This window comes from Hyperoodon ampullatus, assembly GCF_949752795.1.
Source record: "Hyperoodon ampullatus genome assembly, chromosome: X".
Taxonomy (NCBI): domain Eukaryota; kingdom Metazoa; phylum Chordata; class Mammalia; order Artiodactyla; family Ziphiidae; genus Hyperoodon; species Hyperoodon ampullatus.
In genome coordinates, this window is record NC_136913.1 from 91,658,144 (window position 1) to 91,679,659 (window position 21,516).

General features: G+C 43.0%; 1 long non-coding RNA gene across 1 annotated transcript; it reads left to right on the forward strand.

Moving 5' to 3' along the window:
- Nucleotides 1-2,141: 2,141 nt before the first annotated feature.
- On the forward strand, nucleotides 2,142-20,222 carry LOC307068975. The gene is made up of 3 exons (XR_013811477.1): nucleotides 2,142-2,239; nucleotides 15,656-15,770; nucleotides 20,104-20,222. It is a non-coding gene; the product is annotated as an uncharacterized lncRNA (long non-coding RNA).
- The last annotated feature ends 1,294 nt before the right edge of the window (nucleotides 20,223-21,516 follow it).

Consider the following 21,516-nt stretch of genomic DNA (forward strand, 5'->3'; position numbering starts at 1 on the left):
CTTTTCTGGAAGTAGGCCAACCTGGAAATAGGGTTCCAATTTCGGACTTTGCCACTGTGTAACCTTGGTCCCATCCACCCTCCTTGTCTAGGCTTCAGTCCCCACCCCTCCCCGCCCATATACAATTCAGATGCTTGGACAAAGTGATCTGAAATGGCCTTTTCATTTTTGACAAGCAAGTATTGTCTCTACGAGGATACCTGAGTGACCAGAGACAAGGGGTGCAGGATTAAGAGCAGTAGGGCTGGGCTCAACTGACCCACTGCTGTTGTGATGGTTCGTTATAGAGGGATCCCCCACATAAGTAAGTGGGTTAGTTCTATGCGGATCCGCCCCGTAAGTGAGAAGAAAGCACTTACTGCAATAGAAAGAAAAAGGGGGAAAGGAGAGGGAAAACGAAGGTGTGAAGATGTTCTGCTGGATAGGAGAAGGAAGGAAATTAAGAGACACGTTTTAAAAACGTGTGATTCTAAAACGGTAAAAAAAAAAATGAAAAAAAAAAGAAAAGGAAAAGAAAGGGGGTCCTGGAGAAGAGGTCGAGGTGGGGTAAAGAGTTAAATTTTTAGCTGTACAAAACACTCAGCCACCCCAGAGAGTTCCATGCAAGTAAAGCTGTGCAATATGCTGGACACAAGCGGTCCCAGCTCTTTTCACCAAATACTGAAGGAAAGGGGAAGGGGGGGAATGTTTGTTTGAATATTCTAGTTGACCAAGAGTGAACCTGAAATCCATTTTGATTTCAACACTTTTACATGGCATGCCTCACGAGGTCCAGCGCTGGTGAATATGACTGAGGTCTATCTGTTCATTGCCCATGTGGCTTATGTGCTCTGAAGAAGCCTCTTTCTTTTTTTTTTTTTTTATTTTTTTTATTTTATTTTTTTTTTTATTAGTTTCTGCTTTATAACAAAGTGAATCAGTCTGATCTTGCTTCATCAAGGTACCTGAGATGGGAAGGATGAAGGGTAGTGAATGAGTGGAAGCATTTCCTCTTTCTCTGAGATACTTCTACTCTATGTGGCAATGTTCAGGGTAGCGGAAAGAAGAGAAGCCCTCTAGCAAAAATGTAAGGCTTTTTTCCCCCACATGCGGGGCCAGAATGCTGGAGCATTAGAGTGGCCTGCTCTCCGGGGGCTCACTGCCTTGAAGATCCCATACACTGACCGTTGCCTTCTTTTCCCCTTCAATGCTGTCAGCCAAGAACCCTCACTTCAACTGTGCATCCCTTAGCTATGGGAGGGGGGCTCCTGGAGCCCAATTTCGGTCCTGATGATGGGCCAGAACCGTGTCACAAGACGCACTGGTTGAACCTCCTCTATGCCTTCCAGAGGACAGGCAGTGTGGTTCACTGGAGGCCCGAGGGTCAGGGAATGACCACCAGTCAACTAGGTCCTGATTCCTCAAAGGTGTCCAGTATTTTCAAAATGCAGATTGAGCCTGGGTGGTCAAATTACTACTTTCACCACAAAAAGCAAACTCTTGGGGATACGCTGTTCCAAGTGAAAAGCACATTTTGCGTTTTTGCAGAGGGGAGGTGCAGGGCGGGGTGCCCCACGCCGCCGACCCCCGGCCCAGCTCTCCAGCTGCCAGGGAGCTGGAACTGCGGCTGACCCGGGAATGACTGCAGACGCCAGAAGGAGCAGAGGGCTGGGCGGCACACAGGCTGTGGTAGGAGGCGGGACCGTGCAGCTCGTTGAAAGGCTCCCGGCGCCTGCCTGATTGGCGAAGCTCGCTTGCCATCGGGGTGGGCGGAGCCAGTTGTGCGCCGGGCCTCAGGCCCGCCCAGCGTTTGCCAGAAGTGCGTCAGACCCCGAGCTGTCTGCAGCGGCTGGGTTCGTGGTCGGGGTGCTGCGTGGAGTGAAGTTGCTGGGCTGCTGCTCTTCTTGCCGCTCCCTGGCTCAGGGCCGCTGGTCGACCCCCCACCCTCCGCGCTCCCCTTGGCCTCGATGTTCTCACCTTACAGGCGGCTCTTTGCAGTAGCACGACCTCCTCGCCCCGCTCCTCTTGGTTATCCCGCGCCCCCCGTCGTCTGTCGGCCTCCCGCTCCGCAGCGTTCTCGAGCGTCCTCGGACGGTCGGAGCTATGGCGTCCCGACATGCGGCGGGCCGCTGTGCGCCTACTCCTCATCAGGACCCGGCCCTTGGCGGGCGACGACCCCAATCCCAGCTGGAAATTCCACTTTGGCTTCTGACCTCTCCTCGCCTGATGTTCCTGACGTCGTTCTGGACTTCTTTGATTGGTGAGTGGGGTCGCCAGGCTGCCGTGAGCTGGGCGGGCAGAGGGTGAGTGGGCGACCTCTTAGAAGGAGGCGGCTGGAGCAGACGTGGGCCTGGGCTTCTGAACCGCTGCCCACGCGCGCTGCCTGCTGGCCAGTCCGTAGAGGAGTTGGTGGTGGGGCTGGGCACGTGCAGCTGCGATGGAGCCCCCTTGTTTCAGCCCCTGTGTTGCTGTGGTACCTAATAGCGCTGAAATGGCGGGGGTCGGGGAGCTACCGCCCCAGGGTCCACCCCTCCATCTCCAGGGCCTGAGTTCTCCTCAGCCAGGTATACTGGCCCCTGTGTGTGAGTGCGCGGGGGGAGGGGGTGATGGTGCAGTGAGGGCTAAAGTTAGTATTCCGTGCTGAGTTGACGGCTGGTAAAACTGGGAGGGCCTCGAACGGCCTAATCCCAGATTCCGCTCCCCACTCTGCTCCGCCAGATAGGGTCCTCTAGCAACAACCCTTCTTATTAAATGCACCGGATGCATTCCTGCTTCTTACCCCTGAATAGTGTTTCCTTGTCAGCCAGCAGAACGATTCAAACAAGCCAATCACATCCTTGCTTAGGCACCAGGGCGTACCTCACCCTCTTAGTACTGCAAAGCCCGCCTCCCACAGAGCCTTCTGGTTCACGCTGTTCCAGAATGCAACCCCCACGTGTCCTGCATGGCCTGCGATGTCCTCCTCTCCTGGGCTGCCCAAGAGGTGGGTCAGTGTGCCTCCGAACCTGTCCCCATAAGCACCGAAAAGGTCTGGACCACTCATGATTAAATGGAGATAAAACCCACAGCTGTAAATTTGCCCTGCTAGAAATCTAAAATATTCTGAGGGAATTTGTATAGAGAGAAAAGACAAAATAATAATAATAATAATTCCATGCAGCGCAAGTGGCAGCACCATAGGAGAAGATGGTTTCAGTCCACCCACCTCTGGCTTGGGGGCCCAGCAATCTTCTGCTGTGCCACTCCTTTGCGTATGCCTCTGTTGCAGTAAAAATCCTGATCATCCTAATGATAGGGAAAAGCAACCATGGCACTTTTGTGACACAGTGATGAAATTAACCCCAACTTAAGCCAGAGTCCTTAAGACTTATTAAGCAACCATTGCCATAGGGGTGGCTTCTATCCCTAATGCAACTGGTTTGATGCTCTCTGAAGGAAGAAATCTATAAATATGAGCAGATTAGAGAGGACACACCCTCACCCACACACACAAAGTACATCCAGTGACAAACAAACAAGCAAAAAGAATCAGAGAGAAAGAAATCAGAAAACTTGAATGCAGAGGGAGGAAACAATTTAAATTGATACAAAGGTCCACAGTTCAATCCAGTTGGAAGTCTAGAATTTGCTAAAAGAATTTATACCCTGGTGAGACCTTTGTCCTTGGCAGACAGCTGGCTTCTCACTGTGTCCTCACATGGCCTTTACTTTGTTCAGTGTGGGGAGAGAGAGAGCTCTGTGGCGTCTGTTCCTCTTTTTATAGGGATACCCCCCTATTGGATTAGACCTCCAAGCTTATGACCTCGTTTAACCTTAAGGCCATATCTCCAAATATAGTCACTGTGGGGTTAGGGCTTCAACATACGAATTTGGGGGGAACAGAATTCAGTCCATTACATGTTTTTTTTGTTTTTTTTTTTTTTACTTTTGTCTGTGTTGTGTGTTCGTTGCTGCGCGCGGGTTTTCTCTAGTTCCCGCGAGTGGGGGCTTCTCTTCGTTGAGGTACACGGGCTTCTCACTGCGGTGGCTTCTCTTGTTGTGGGGCACGGGCTCTAGGTGCCCGGGCTTCAGTAGTTGCCGCATGTGGGCTCAGTAGTTGTGGTTCGCGGGCTCTCGAGCTCAGGCTCAGTAGTTGTGGCGCACGGCTTAGTTGCTCCGTGGCATGCGGGATCTTCCCGGACCAGGGTTCAAACCCGTGTCCCCTCTATTGGCAGGCGGATTCTTTTTTTTTTTTTTTCGGTTCGCGGGCCTCTCACTGTTGTGGCCTCTCCCGTTGCGGAGCACAGGCTCCGGACGTGCAGGCTCAGCGGCCATGGCTCACGGGCCCAGCCGCTCCGCGGCATGTGGGATCTCTCCGGACTGGGGCACGAACCCGTGTCCCCTGCATCGGCAGGCAGACGCTCAACCACTGTGCCACCAGGGAAGCCCAGGACATTCTTGTAGGTCGCCATTGCCACAGTGCTGTCACAACATACTCATTACATTTATGTGCAAACAATCACACATTCACTTACCCATATTGTCACAAACAGGAATTAACTCACGTAGGCACGTCAAAACAAACATGCTCACACCTCCCAAGAAGCTCACAAGTTATCTCAAACTCAGAAAAAAGTACACTCACACACATACTTCCATACATTCCCTTATACAAGTATACTTACATTCACATATCACACAAAAACACACATACACAATCATCACATAAGAATATGCTGACATGCACTCAGATGCTCACCAATTCACTCATACAGATGAGTACACACAAAATATTCACTTAAATATACAGACTCCTTCACAATAAGGCACTCTCAGCCGTGGAAAGGCTTGCATATACCCAGTAACGTACACTCACCTAGTAACAAGACGCTTTCACACATGAACTCCTAAGAACATGCTGATGAATTCCCTCATACATAAACACTCTCAGATGCACACATACACACACTGACACATTCACTGCACATAAACCTACTCAAGCAGTCATTCAACCACATGAGCATGCTGACCGTTTCATGCACATAGAGACCTATATTCATTTCCCAACACACCCATTCACTTTTCATGCACCTGAACATGCTCACAATCAGGAACCTACATATACACTTGCACGTAAACATGGTCACACTCGTCACGAAGCCCCAGCATTCACTCACATAAACTCATAAACATACTCCCATGCTCACATTCCACTCATACAGTGTACTCACACTTTAACAAGCTCACATAAATAAACACAATAAGCCGTCACACCTACATGAATATGCTATCATTCATGAACATGCTCGCACATTCACATGCACACACAAATGCTTTTTCAATAAATTCAAACATTTCAAATATAATCACACTTGAAGACGTGTAAAAGTTCATGTATTCATGCTCACAGTGTGCATCGTCACCTATAGACACACAATTGCATTAACACACGTAGTGTTGACTCATCCAAATGAACATACTGACTAAAAACTCAATACTACTCATTCACATTCGCACCATATGCTCGCACGTTTACTCAGGTATGCTCACAACTTCAGTCATTTCCATGAGCGTGGTCAGACATTGACTCCCTCACTTGAACATGCTCACAATTTCACTGATGTACATACTCAGAGCTGCTCATACAAACACACTGATACATTCACTCCATAAAAATGAGCTGACACCTTCACTCAGTCGCATACCATGATTACCGTTTCTCTCACAGGGATACCCAAAAATATACTCTCCAGTGCTCCCATTTAGCTACCCACATTAACATGCTCACCATCAGGAACATGCTCACGTACGCCCTTGCACACAAATATGCTCGTGCTCACCACAAAGCTCACGCATTCATTAATCCATACGCTCACATGAACTCAAGTCATGCGCTCACATTTCACCCACACAGTATACATGCATGAATATGAGCATAAAATACATTCATACACGCCCGTGAACATGCTTTCATCCAAGCATATGGTCACAAGGTAATGCATACACATGAACACCAACAAACATTTACTTGACCACTCAAATATTCTTCCGTGATCATACTCCAAGACACGTACACATTCACATAATCACTTTCAAAAATGTGCATCCTCACATATACGCACAGGATCACACACTGGCTGACCAACATTAAGATGAGTATAGTTCACTTCTTGCAGTGAACATCCTGACGAGTTCCTCACATACGTAAACATGCATACATTCGCACTCACACACACACTTCCCTTCACTCACACAATCATGCCGACAACTCAGTGAGTCACAGAAGTATTACCACACATTCACACAGATGAATATGATAAAAAATTCATTCATACGCCATACATATTAGGTTTAGAGTTCCACAATCACACATTCACTTTCAATTTTATGCAAATTCTCATTGTCTCAAACGGAAACATGCTTATACATTCACTTGCACAGAAATCTTCTTACAGTCACCAAGAATCTCACAAAATCTTACAACACGTAAAACACTTTCCCTTACAACACACTTTCACACATGACCTGACTCAGATGTACTCCCACATAAACAAGATAAAAAAGAAACCCACCATATAGTCACTACACAGAAACATGCTAACGTGTCTGGACATGCTCACCATCCAGACATACAATGAGTGCAACGAAACATCACTTGAAAAATGCTTGCTCACAATGAAGGAGCATGAGCCGGCTCACACATACACTTACACAGAGACATACGTATATACACACACTCACACATTCATCACTCAGCAAAAAGTTTAAGCATTCACGCATTGAAATATGCCCACAAAGTCACTCATATTCAAAGACATGCATTCACACACACAGACTGACACATTCAGTCACACAACATGGTGACATTCACTCAGCCACATGACCATGCCCACATTCATTCACACAGAGGCTCCCACTGAGACATTCACTTACACATGCAGATTAACATTGAGAAGATCAGGATCATGCTTGTAAGAACCCTCACACAAAAACATGCTCACATCCACTATGAAACATACACTTTAAAACACACATATGTCAACTTTCAAATGCCATCCTAACACACTGTCACATGTATAAGTTTACACATTCATTCTCACGAGTGTACATGCTTACATATGTTCACACGCTCAAACATTCCCTCGTCCTGTTTACATGCTTATAGTTCACTCACTCAAATGCACATACAAACTGGCTCACACACATACCCATACTAACATATGCACACTCAGATCCTCAAACATTCCCACAAAGTAGCTCGTACCACACTCGCATAAGCATAATCACATACTCACTTATACACACGAAAGTGATTACAAATTCCCTCACATTCTAGACACATTCATTGCATGTATCTGCACACACTCACACATTCACTTTTCCATGCAAATTATCATTGTCACAAACACAGCATGCTTACAGACTCACTTGCTCAAGAACGTACACTAAGAATCTCACCCATTCGCTCAGTTACATAAAATCCCATTCACTCACACATGCTCTCAGAGTAGGTTATTCAAATATAGTTGTACGTTATCAAGATCACATGAAAACCACCTGCTCATACCCACTAATATGCTAATAGGATTGCACATGCTAACAAATGGACGCGTAGAGATGGGAACACAAATATTCACTTTGTAAACACAAATTTACACTTAAGAACACAATCACCCATGAGCCGGCTCACACTTAAACCGTCATAGAAGACATGCTTGCGTACATAAACATGCTCACACAGTCACTCACAAAACATACTCAAATACTCATTCAAATATGCCCACAAAGTTGCTCACATTCAAAGACATAGAAACATTCATGCATACCGACACATTCACTCCTTCGCACAAACCTACTCAAACGGCCACTCAATCACATGAGCGTACCCACAAATTCATTCACACGGGGACTCAAACATATATACTAAGATGCTCCCACGAACACATTCACTTATACATGCACATTAATATTGTGAAAATCAGGAACGTGCTCCCATGGACACTTACACATAAGTGTGCTCACTTCTAGGTGAAGGTCCAGTAGTCACTCACAGAAGAATATACACTCACATGCACTTACACTCATGTTCGTATTTCACTCGCAGAAATACACTGAACGATTCAACTCACAGTAATAAACTATACATATTCACTAACTCAGAGAAACATGATAACAGCTGTACACATGGTCACAAATTTAAACATACAGTTGAACACACAAACATGTCAGCATACACAGATGTACAGGTTCCATATTCACTCTAAAGAAGATAGATGCTCACATAGAAGCACGTGGTTACACATTCACTCACATTACCACTTGCATTCACTATGCAAAAGCATATAGTGACAACTTACCCTCATCCATACACATGGTAACGAACGTACATTCACACCCAAATGTTCATACTTTCACACACTCACAAAAAGTATCCCACACCTCACTCACTCTCATGAGCTGAATTACGTATTCATTCACTCACGAAAGTGAGTACAAATTAACTCACTTGCAGATATGCTCATTGCAGTTATAAACACCCATTCACGCATGCACATTATTATTGTCACTAAGAGTAACAAGCTCATATATTCACTTGCACACAAATATGGTCACACCAAGCTCACAAATTCACTCAATTACACGGGTTCGTGTCCCGGTCCGGGAAGATCCCACATGGCGCGGAGTGGCTGGGCCCCTGAGCCATGGCCGCTGAGCCTGCGTGTCCAGAGCCTGTGCTACGCAGCAGGAGAGGCCACAAGAGTGAGAGGCCCACGTACCGCAAAAGAAAAAAAAATGCACTTGAACACGCACGAACATGTACATCAACACAAATATTGTCTCAGATCTACATGTTCATATATTCAGTGTTGTGAGTGGACGAACTCAGATATATGCATACTTTCAAACATTAATTCACTAATATTAACATGCTCAAATTTCACTACTCAAACACGTGTAGTGACACATTTACGTACACATATACACATATGCACATATATTCCCCTTCAGACACTCAGGCATTCATATACCTACCCAAAATTTCCCACGTCACACTTGTGAGCAAATGCACACATTCACTTATACACACAAGAGTGATTACAAATTCGCTCACATTCCAGACATGCTCATTGTGTGTGTATGCACAAACCTACACATTCATTTACTCATGCACATTTTTGGTCATAAACATTAACATAGTCACAAATACAATTGCACACAAACATGCTCACACTGACTTAGAAGCTCACAAATTCACTCATTTATATAAAAACCCTTACATTGACTCACACATATGGGCATGAATGACCTCATTCGAATATACAGCTGACCCTTGAACAACAAGATTGTCACCTGTGTGAGTCCACTTATATGCAGATTTTTTTCAATAAATTTATGGCTAGCCCTCTGTATCAATGGGTTTTGCTTTCACAGATTTAACCAGCTGCATATCACGTGCTATGTTTATGATCCACAGTCGGCTGAGTCCGCGAATGCAGACTACAGGGATAGAGAGGGCTGACTATGGGACTTGGACACTCTCAGATTTTGGTATCCTTGGTGGCTGCTGGAATCAGTCCCCCATGAATAGTCTGCAACTACTGTAGTCACATATTAACAAGGTCACAAGAAAACATACTTGCTCATCCACTATACATGAATATGGTAACATGATTCGCAGGCTTACAAGTTCATTTATACAGGTGAGCATACAAAAGTGTTCACTTTAAGCGTGCCAATGTAGATCCAAGAGACCACTCTCACCCACAAACAGGCTCACCTACACACTGTCACAGACAGATGTGCTCACATACATACACTCACACATTCACTCACTCACAAAACACTTAAACACTGAGGCATTCTCAAACTTGCCCACCAATTCACTCCCACTCACAGACACACATACATTCACACATACATACTGACATTCACTCCTTCACACGAACGTGCTCAAACACTCAATCACATGACCATGCCAAGAGATTCATTCACACAGGGACACAAATGCATACATTCAGGAGTTCCCACTCACACATTCACTTACACATGCACATTTTCACTCTTAAAATCAGGAACATGTTCACATAGGTATTCACATACAAACACGCTCACATCCTCCATGAAGCTCAGAATATCTACTCAAAGAAGCAAATACACTCACATGCACTTCCACTCATGTTTATTCAGGTTTCACTTACACAAATATACTCACCTGTGAACTAGCTCACCACAGTGAACCTGATACACGTTCACTTACTCATACAAACATGCTAACCCCCATGCATACGGCTGCAATTTCAAGGGTACGCTTGAACATACATTTAAAGCAGTCCTCAGAGACTGAGATACTAGCACAGTTTGAGATTACAGGGCCGCATATTTACTCTCACAAATGCACAAGCTCACGTACATGCTCATTTGTTCACTCACATTATCATGCTTACAGATAACTCACTCAAACACATATACTGGCAAATGTACTCACACATACTAACATACATTCACACTTGGTGGCTCACAGTTCACACACACACAGTAGCCCCACCTCATTCAGATTATCATCATCAATCATGCACTTAAAACATAAACATGGTTACAAGTTCACTCACACTCCAGGTACACTCATTTCATTTACACATGCACACACCCATTCCCTTACCCATATAAAATATCCTTGTCACAAACAGTAACATGCTTACATATTGAATTGCACAGGAACATGCTCACACTCAGCAAGAAGCTCACGATTTCATTCGTTCGCTTAAAAAACCATTACATGCATTCCCTTATACATGCTCCCTTATTCAAATATATTCACACATAAACAAGAACACACAAAAAACACATTTACCCCCAACGACTCAGAATTATGCTAACCTGCCTTCACGTGCTTAAAAATTCATTCATACAAGTGAACACACTTAAATATTAATTTTAAACACAAATTTGCACCTAAGAAAACACTCTCACCCATGAACATGTTCACACTTATAATGTCACACAGAGATATGCTTAAACACAGTCACATGTTTGCATACTCCCTAAACAGGCTCAGATTTGCCTACAAATTGAAATTAAAAAACATACGTTCACATGCATCCACTTACACATTCACAGCTTCACACAAACATGCTGATATATTCAGTTAATTTCATGACCATACTCATAAGTTTACTCACATGGGGACCCAAATATAAACACTCAGATGCTTCCCGATGCTGTCACTCACACTTTCACTTGCACATGCACATTCTTGAAATCAGGAACATGCTTACGTATAGATGCACACACAGATATGCTCACATCCACCGTATAGCTCCAACATAAGCTCACAGAAGAAATTCGCTCATATGGACTCACATTCTCACAGTATCTCACGTGAATATGCAGACACATTACCTAGCTCACAGCAATGATCCTGATACACATTCTCTCACTCAGAGGAACATAGTAACATCAATATTGTCAATAAAAAAGTATGCCATATGGAGTTTAAGGCAAGGAAGGCTTTTTTCAGGACCATTGTGATAGGGGCTAGGGACTATTGCAATAGGGAAAATAAACTCAACTCCACATACAATAGAGACAGATGACAACTTATGGCCAACAGGGAGGGTGAGGGAGTTAGTGAATGGCAGATTACTGAGAGGAACTTAGGTATTGTGTTGGTTAATTTTAGGTGTCTATTTGGTTTGAGTAAAAGATGCCCAGATTGTTGGTAAAACATTTCTTGGTGTGTCTGTGAGCAGGATTCCGGAAGAGATTAGCATGTGAATTGGCAGACTTAGTAAAGAAAATTGCCTTCATCAGTGCAAGTGGGCATTATCACAATCTCTTGAGGGCCTGAATAGAACAAAAAGGCAGTGGAAGGATGAGTTTTCTCTTTGCTTGAGCTGGGACATCCATATTATTCTGCTCTTAGACATCACTACTCCTAGTCTTGGACCTTTGGACTTGGACCAGGATTTGCAGCATCAGCCCCCTGATTCTTGGGCCTTCAATCTTGATCTGGGACTTTCCTGTTTGTCAGGCCTTCAGACTTAGAGTGGTTTTTACCACTGGCTTTCTAGGTTTTCCAGCTTACAGACAGCAGATTGTAGGACTTCTCAGCCTCCATAATCTCATGAGCCAATTACTATAATAAATCTCCTCATCTATATCTATATCTATATCAACATCTATATCTCTATATAACAGAGAAATAGCATTAATGTAAAGATATATCTATAAATATATAGATATTAGATATCTGACATAGATATCTAGATATATATACCTACCATTGATATTGATCTGTAGATATAGATAGATAAGCTATCTATATGCCTGTCTGTTTCTTACTGGTCCTGTTTCTGTGGAGAACCCTGACTAACACAAGGATGAAGGGAGGCTGGGGGGTGGAACTTGATTAGACCTCAAGAGGAGGGATGAAGAACTTAGATACGAAGGAGGGGGGGATTCTTGCTAAACTGGCCTAGGAGGATTTTTGCTCAAACTGGGCTTGGCAGGCCAAAGATAGGATCAAGCTTGAGGCCTAGTGAAGGAGAGGACTCAGAATGGCCTCAAGTTTGGTTAAGAAGGGAGTTACTTTGAGTTCCCCTTCTTGTGCAAGTCAAGAAGAGGCATTCTTTTTTCCTGTGAACGATATAAGTCCATTTCTCATTCAGTCACCTTTTGTTCATTAAGGAACAACTGAGCCATCTGCTGATGCTTGGTAGTAGAGGATATTTGCTGGATCATGCAAGGCATGAGGCATTTAATGAGGAGGGTTTCTAAGAAAAGGAAAAGAAAGATTAATGTTTGTAGTGGACTATCTGAAGCCAGTTTCTGAGTCCAGAAGGACAGCCCATTGAAGATGCTGGGCTTGAAGCATGTTTAGATGGTGGAGTGAGGATGGCAGTGGCAATCTGATGGATTTCCTAGTTTACAGTGGATGTTTTCTGATGGCATAGACATCAGCTAGGTTTTGGTAAGATCATCCACAGTCATGATTATTTCGTGGAGCAGAGCATGGAAGATAAAGTGAATTTCCCGAGTGGCCCACACGGCAGCAGTTCCAGGCATGAGGATCATACATGATCTGCTGCAGGGAAGAGTCCTTTGAAGTTTACATCAAGTTGTCCAACTTCAGCTCACAGGGCTTCTTTAGATCCTGTGAAACAAAGCCAGTTAGAAGAAAACCTAAGGATCCAGTAAGAATCTGGGTGGTCAGCTTTGAGTTCTCAGCGATGTCAAATCAGGAGGGTTGGAGAAAAATTGGAAACATTAGTTTGAAGAGTTGCAGCCAGATGTTGAAGGAAATTGGAAGAATTGAGAATTTGGTAAGGACTGACAAAATGTGTGAGATAGCAGGAGCTAGTCCAAGTTACATGTAGGTAACACAACCATGTAGTTTACGAAGAAGTGCAAACTAGCTGAAAGGTAATGAACAGGACCAGAATCTCACCCCTCACAAGGGTGCATTTTCTATTGAAATATAAAATTTCACTCAACCGTCACTTCCTTTTTTTTTTTTTTTTTTTTTTTTTTTGTGGTACACGGGCCTGTCACTGTTGTGGCCTCTGCCGTTGCGGAGCACACGCTCCGGGCTGCTCCGCGGCATGTGGGTTCCTCCCGGACCAGGGCACGAACCCATGTCCCCTGCATCGGCAGGCAGACTCTCAATCACTGCACCACCAGGGAAGCCCCGCCACCTCCCTTTTGATCAAAGATAATCAAAGTAAGATTATTCTTGCTTATAGAGTGTCTGGTCTTATTAGATTTGGCTTGCTTATTTGCACGATTGCAGCAAGAATGATAATTGACCACATAGGCCATTTTTAGTTTACTCTGCTGGAACTTTTCATAAGGAGTCTCACTTCGATTGGAGTTTTAAAAGCCTCGCAAAGCTAGGAATCCAAGCCAAAATCTCACCACCACAATTCCCCTGCAGTACCTATAGATCTGGGTAAATTAATCTCTTCTTGAAGGCCCCCAAAATATCCTAAGTTTCCTAGGCCTGCCATGAGGTGACCTCTCCCGCTCACCTGTAAGGCTGAGAAAGCTGTAAACCAGGTGCCAGGCCCATTTTCCCAAGAAGACTTCGTAAGCATTGGCTCCATAAAGTCACCTTTAGTTCCTTAAAACTATCTGGTCATATCTGATTATATATATTGTTCTCAACTATGATAGTCTGGGACTTCCCTGGTGGTCCAGTGGCTAAGACTCTGTGCTCTGAATGCAGGGGGCCCGGGTTTGATCCCTGGTCAGGGAACTAGATCCCACATGCCACAACTACGAGTTTGCATGCCACAACTAAGGATCCCACATGCCGTGACTAAAAGACCCCACATGCCACAGCTGAAGTTCCCGCATGCCGCAACGAAGATCCCTCGTGCCGCAACTAAGACCTGGTGCAGCCAAGTCAATCAATCCATCACTGTTTTTAGAAACACTGTATTCTTTCAAAACATGATAGTCCGCTCAGAGCTTTGGTCATATAGTCAAATCAATTATGTTCTGTTCCCAGGAGGAAGGATTCTTATTGAACCTAAGCAGTTCATTGTATTACTGTGAAAATAAGAATACTTAGTAAGAATATTCAAATTCTAGAGTGATCAGTCAGGCAAAAAAAGATAAATGCTTCATTTCTGCTTACAGAAGTATGATCTACTAAACTGTTATGAATTGTAGATAGCTGAAGTTAGAAAAGTAGGCAGTTCTTTATATGCAGAAAACGGAACATTAAAGCATCAGCAGTAGTCCAAGCAAAAGCCATAATCGTCCTTGACGAATTCATTCAGCCCTATGTAATTCTTGTTCTGCTTGATCTTGGGTTAGCCATCTCATGAACTTATCAGCTTCTCCAGGAGAATTCTGGAAATCCTGACTCAGGCCGGTGGTACGGTCTCAAAGTTATTTAAGCAATGCCATTAGGAGTTGTGTGCCTCAAGAGTACCTGGCATAGTCCTTTCTGTGGGACTCCAAGATAGTCCCATTTTGTTGAAGATAATTACTCTGGCCTGTAGCTGATTGCAAGAGCTTTCAGGGAGGCATCAAACTAAAACAAGTGTGGATGACAAAAGAGTGAAAATGGCCATAGTAAAAGACGTGATGAAAGTTCATCACAAAAATGATGCAATTGCCAAGGACAGTTGGTTGTTTCTGTGGCATACAACATTTTAAGACACTAACTGGCATGACAGCTGATAACATTATGCTGATGTTGTCTAATTCTAAGGCAAAGCAGCACCAAGATACGTCATGGACAGCAAGGGCACTGACATTTATAGGAATCAATACAATTTCTGAAGTATTTGTATTAGTAACATTTTACCCATAGAAATATAAACTAGAGAAGGTTAAGCATCTCTTTATATTTGGCAGTGCTTCCTGTGCAACTCAACTTATCAAATAAAGCTACTTATTGTAACATCTCTCATTTACAAGGTGAAAGAACAAACTCTGGATTTTCCGCAGGCTCTCTTGGAAATATCAGTGTCCGTATGAGGTCAAGAAGATTTCATTTAGGATTTGAATTTGGAAAGACCCAATATCACAAGTTGTTAGAAATGGCAAAAGATTTGTACACTTGGCTAAATAGAATCATGGGTCACTAAGAAACTATTTGGCCACCTATTTAACCAGAGTACTAATATAAGATTTCAAAAGTAAATATTGGAAGTAATGTGATTAAAAACAGCCTTCTCTCTTTTAGAAGTAAGAAGACTCATTTATCTTACAAATAAAGGACATGATAAATCAACAAGAAGCACAGGAATTTATTCTGCTAAGACACAGAATCTCTGCTTTCTACGGAGATTACTTAGAAGGTAAGGAAAAACCTATTATAAACTCTTATTAAGAGCAAACCGAAGAGGGTTTTGTCTTAGCAACTTTCAAATATACAATATAGTATTATTAACTGTAGTCATCACGCTGTACATTACATCCCCATGACATTTATTTTATAACTAAGAGTTTGTACCTTTTTTATGGCTTCATAGCTGCGTTTCATTTTTTAATATATTTTTATTGAAGTGCAGTTGATTTACAATGTTATGTTAGTTTCTGGTGTACAGCAAAGGGATTCAGTCATATATATAAATATATATATATTCATATATACATATATATATATACACAAACACACACATTCTTTTGCATATTCTTTTCCATTATGGTTAACAACAGGATATTGAATATAGCTTCCTGTGCTATGCAGCAGGACCTTGTTGTTTACATATTTTATGTATAGTAGTTTATATCTGCAAATCCCAAACTCCTAATTTATCCCTTCCCCACCCCCTTTCCCCTTTGGTAACCATAAGTTTGTTTTCTATGTCTGTGAGTCTGTTTCTGTTTTGTAAATATCAATAAGTTCATTTGTATCGTTTTGTATTAGATTCCACATGTAAGTGATATCATATGATACTTGTCTTTCTCTGTCTGACATACTTCACTTAGTATAATAATCTCGAGGTCCATCGATGTTGCTGCAAATGGCATTATTTCATTATTCTTTATGGCTGAGTGGTATTCCATTGTATATATGTACCACGTTTTCTTTATCCATTCATCTGTCGATAGACATTTAGGTTTCTTCCGTGTCTTGGCTGTCGTAAATAGTGCTGCTGTGAATATTGCAGTGCATTTATCTTTTTGAATTAGAGTTTTCTCTGGATATATGCCCAGGAGTGGAATTGCTGGATCATATGGCAACTCCAGTTTTAGGTTTTGAAGGAACCTCCACACTGTTTTCCATAGTGGCTGCACCAATTTAATTTCCCACCAACAGTGTAGAAGGGTTCCTTTTGCTCCACACTTTCTCCAGCATTTAGTGTTTGTAAACGTTTTCTTAAATTTTATTTTATTTTCTTTATTTATTTGGCTGTGCTGGTTCTTAGTTGGGGCACGTGGGATCTTTGTTGCCCCGTGCAGGATCTTCATTGCACGTGGGATCTTTTAGTTGTTGCACGCAGGATCTTTAGTCGTGGCATGTGGGATCTTTGGTTGTGACATGTGGGATCTTTTAGATGTGGCGTGCAGGATCGTTTAGCTGTGGCATGTGGGCTCTTACTTGTGGCATGCGGGGTCCTTTAGTTGTGGCATGTGGGCTCTTACTTGCGGCATGCGGGATCTAGTTCCTCGATGAGGGTTTGAACCTGGGCTCCCTGCATTGGGAGTGTGGAGTCTAAACCATTGGACCACCAAGGGAAGTCCCTGTTTGTAAACTTTTTGATGATGGCCATTCTGACCGGTGTGAGGTGATACCTCATTATAGTTTTGATTTGCATTTCTATAATAATTAGTGATGTTGAGCATTGAAGAAGATACCTTCTAATCCTAGTTTTTTGAGAGTTCTTATCATGGAAGTTTCTTGAATTATGCTAAAGGCTTTATAAATGTCTCTTAAGATGATCATGAGGATTTGTCTGGTATTCTGTTAGAGGTATTACACTGTGATTTCTTGTTTTATATAAATTTATTTATTTTTATTTTTCTCTGCGTTGGGTCTTCGTTGCTGCGTGTGGGCTTTCTCTAGTTGCACTGAGCGGGGGCTATTCTTCTTTGCGGTACGCGGGCTTCTCCTTGCAGTGGCTTCTCTTGTTGTGGAGCACAGGCTCTAGGCGTGCCGGCTTCAGTAGTTGTGGCACGTTGGCTCAGTATTTGTGGCTCAAGGACTCTAGAGCGCTGGCTCAGTAGTTGTGACACACGGGCTTAGTTGCTCCGCGGCATGTGGGATCTTCCCGGACCAGGGCTCGGACCCGTGTACCCTGCATTGGTGGGTGGATTGTTAACCACTTCTCCAGCAGGGAAGTCCCTACACTGTGATTTATTTTCTTTCTTTCTTTCTTTCTTTCTTTTTGGCTGCTCTTGGATCTTCGTTGCTGCATGCGGGCTTTCTCTAGTTGCAGTGACTGCAGGCTACTCTTCGTTGCGGTGTGCGGTCTTCTCATTGCGGTGGCCTCTCTTGTTGCGAAGCATGGGCTCTAGGCGCGCAGTCTTCAGTAGTTGTGGCACATGGGCTCTAGAGCGCAGGCTCAGTATTTGTGGTGCACGGGCTTAGTTGCTCCGTGGCATGTGGGATCTTCCCAGACCAGGGCTCGAACCTGTGTCCCCTGCATTTTCGGGTGGATTCTTAACCACTGCTCCACCAGGGAAGTCCCTACACTGTGATTTCTTAATGTTAAATCAACATTATATTCCTGGGATACAAATCCAAATCAACATTATATTCCTGGGATAAAAATCCTTTGGTCAGGGCATACAATCTTTGTGTATGTTCTTGGACTGCTACAGGCATTATACCCAAGGAGTCTAGGTCGTTTTCAGGGAGAGTCCAAAACGGGTTCAGTCAGGCAAGAAACTCATACAATATGGAAGATTCTCTTCTATCATTATACACAATCATGCATGAAGTGAATCTTTTTTTAGAATGAGAAAAAGTTCATAATGAAAAAAGATAACAACTACCATGAACAAAAATTACAAAATATCACACACACACACACACACACACACACACACACACACACACAAACACACAATGCCACATATGGCATGATTCCATTTCTATGAAATGTCCAGATTAGGCAAATCCATAGTGGCAGAAAGATTAGTGGTTGCCAGTGTTTGAGGATAGGAGGGAATGGGGTATGACCGCTTCCTGGGTATAGGGTTTCTTTTTGAGTTGATGAAGATGCTCTGAAACTAGATAGGGGTGATGACTGCACAGCATCGTGAATGTACTAAAAGAACTGATTTGTACATTTTATTTTTAAAACTTTTTATTTGATTTGTCCATTTTAAAGTGACTAAAATCATTAATTTTCTGTTATTTTATTTTCACTTTAGTTTAAAAATAACAAAGGAAGAAATGTGCAACCCCGTCTTAACAGAGAAGAGGCTTCTTGTAAAAAAAAAAAAAAAAGCCTGATTTGGGACGTTAAGGATGATTAGGGCTTAGAAAGTCAGTTTTGGCCAAAGCTATGCATAAGGTCTAGTTAGAGGAATGAAGATGGGCAAAGATCCATTAGAAGAAAGAGAACATAGCATATTTGAAGGAGTAAAAGATGATCTGTGCAGCTACAGCAGTGAGCATGGAATGTGTTCATTTTGTGATGTATCCAGACATTAATTTGCACTTACTCTGTGCCAAGCTCTACATCAAGTAGGCCCTTGTAAAGTATTAGCTCATTAAATCTGTACAGCAATCCGATGAGGTTGGGACTATTTTTCACCTCATTTACTGATGGAGAAATTGAGAATTATTATATAAGACAGGATTTGAGATATTAAATCCTGAGCCCAAGATCTCACAGCCTGTGAGTGAACTGGAACTTTTATCCAGGCAGTCTGGTTTGAGAGCTCACACCCTTTAACTGCCACAGCTGCCCGAAGACACCAGGTCCTGCCTCTGCAGGGCAGCTCATCTCATGAGTTTAAAGACACGGGATTGGCAAGTGTTTCTGTGTAGAGTTTATGTTTACAGTTTGCCTAAAGTTCAACCGAAACAATCTTTACCCATACACTCACACACACCCACTCAACCCTCCAGATACGTTTCTGAGTCATACAAGGTTTTTGCTTCTACATAGTGTTTGCACAGATTTTACCTTTAGACCTCCCAATTCTTCCCAAATCTTAAGGGTATTTTGAAATCCTTCAGGTAGAAAAACTGCCTCACCTGAGAGTGGTGTTCCATCAGGGGCGCAGGCAGAGGTGTTGAGTATATCTGAGGCTAGGATATTAAACCAACATATGGGGAAGGAAGCTTTTTTCCTAATCTCTGAGTTTCCTAGGTGGCCATGGGAGAAAGAAGAGAAGTCATTATGTACATGAAATTTTCTACATCAAAATTAATGATATATGTAAATTTCATTAAAATCTGTCAGTGGTTCCCTATTTACTATCTAAACATGAGTACACTTCCTAACAAAGGTCTTAAGTTTTGTTCTTGTGTTTTTGGAAGTGGGTGTTACTGATGTTATAGTCACTTCTGTGTTTATTTTGTGTCACAAGGCACACTGTTTGCATTCTTTGTCAGGATATATAAGAGGAAGTAGATGCGAGGTAAGTAAAATTTGTTTAATATCTGGGCTGAAAATTCTGTAACCTTTTCTAAGTTTCTGGGTCTCTGTCAACCCTATTTTGCCTTTGCAGCTGGCTCACTATTAAGCTGTGCCTGTAGAGATTTCCTGAGAGAGACAAGACGTCTGAAGGAAGGAGAATCTACCATGTCTTGTCTCTGTTCCTGTTCCTCTCTGTGTCACCCCCTAAAGGTAAGAATAGTCTTGCAAATGAACTTTTATTACTTTATTTATTTTGTTTTTATTGATTTATTATTTTTGGCTGTGTCAGGTCTTCGTTGCTGCGCATGGGCTTTCTCTAGGTGCGGCGAGCGGGGACTACTCTTCGTTGTGGTGCGCGGGCTTCTCATTACGGTGGCTTCTCTTGTGCAGCACGGCCTCTAGACTTGCGGGCTTCAGTAGTTGTAGCAAGCGGGCTCAGAAGTTGCAGCTCACAGGCTCTAGAGCACAGGCTCAGTAGTTGTGGCTCACAGGCTAAGTTGCTCCGCAGCGTGTGGGATCTTCGCGGACCAGGCCTTGAACCCATGTTCACTGCGTTGGCAGGTGGATTCTTAATCACTGTGCCACAGGGAAGCCCTCTGATGAATTTTTAAGAAGAATTCTTTTATATGTCTTTTATATAATTGTGATATGTTCTTTATCCTTTCATCTGCCCAGAACACTTAGCTTGTCTCCATTCCTTGGCTATTGTGAATAATGCTGCAATGAGCATAAGGGAGCAGAGCAGAAATCACCTCCTTTGGATCTGTTTTCAGGAGTGGGATTGCTGGCTGATCTGATAGTTCTACTTTCAGTCTTTTGAGGAACCTCCATGCAGTTGTCCACAGTGGCTGCACCATTTTACTTTCCCACCAACAGGGCACGAGGGTTCCCTTTTTACCACACTCTTGCCAACACATGCTGTCTCTTGTCCTTTTGATAATAGCCATCCTAATAGGTGTGATGTCTTAATTGCAGCTTTGATTTGCATTTCCCTGATGGTTAGTGATGTTGAACACCTCTTCATATACCTATTTGCCAGTTGTATGTCTTCTTTGGGAAAATGTTTATTCGGACCGTGTGCCCTTTTATGAATTATTGGTTGATGTTTTTTTGGTTTGTTTTTTGCTGTTGAGTTGATTGAATTCCTTTTATATTTTGCATATTATCCCCTCAACAGATAACATGATTTGCAAATATTTTCTTCTGCTTCATAGGTCAGTTGCCTTTTCATTTTGTTGATTGTTTCCTTTGCTGTGCAGAAGCTTTTGAGTTTGATGTCGTCCACTTGTTTATTTTTGATTTTGTTGCCTTTGTTTTGGTGTCATTTCAAAAAAATATCATTGCCATAACCTATGTCAAGGAGCTTACCCCTGTTTCTTCCTCTAGGAGTTTCACAGATTCAGGCCTTACGTTTAAGTCTTTGATCCATTTTGAGTTCATTTTGGGATATGGTGTAAGATAAGGCTCCAGTATAGTATCATTGCACGTGGATATGCAGTGTTCC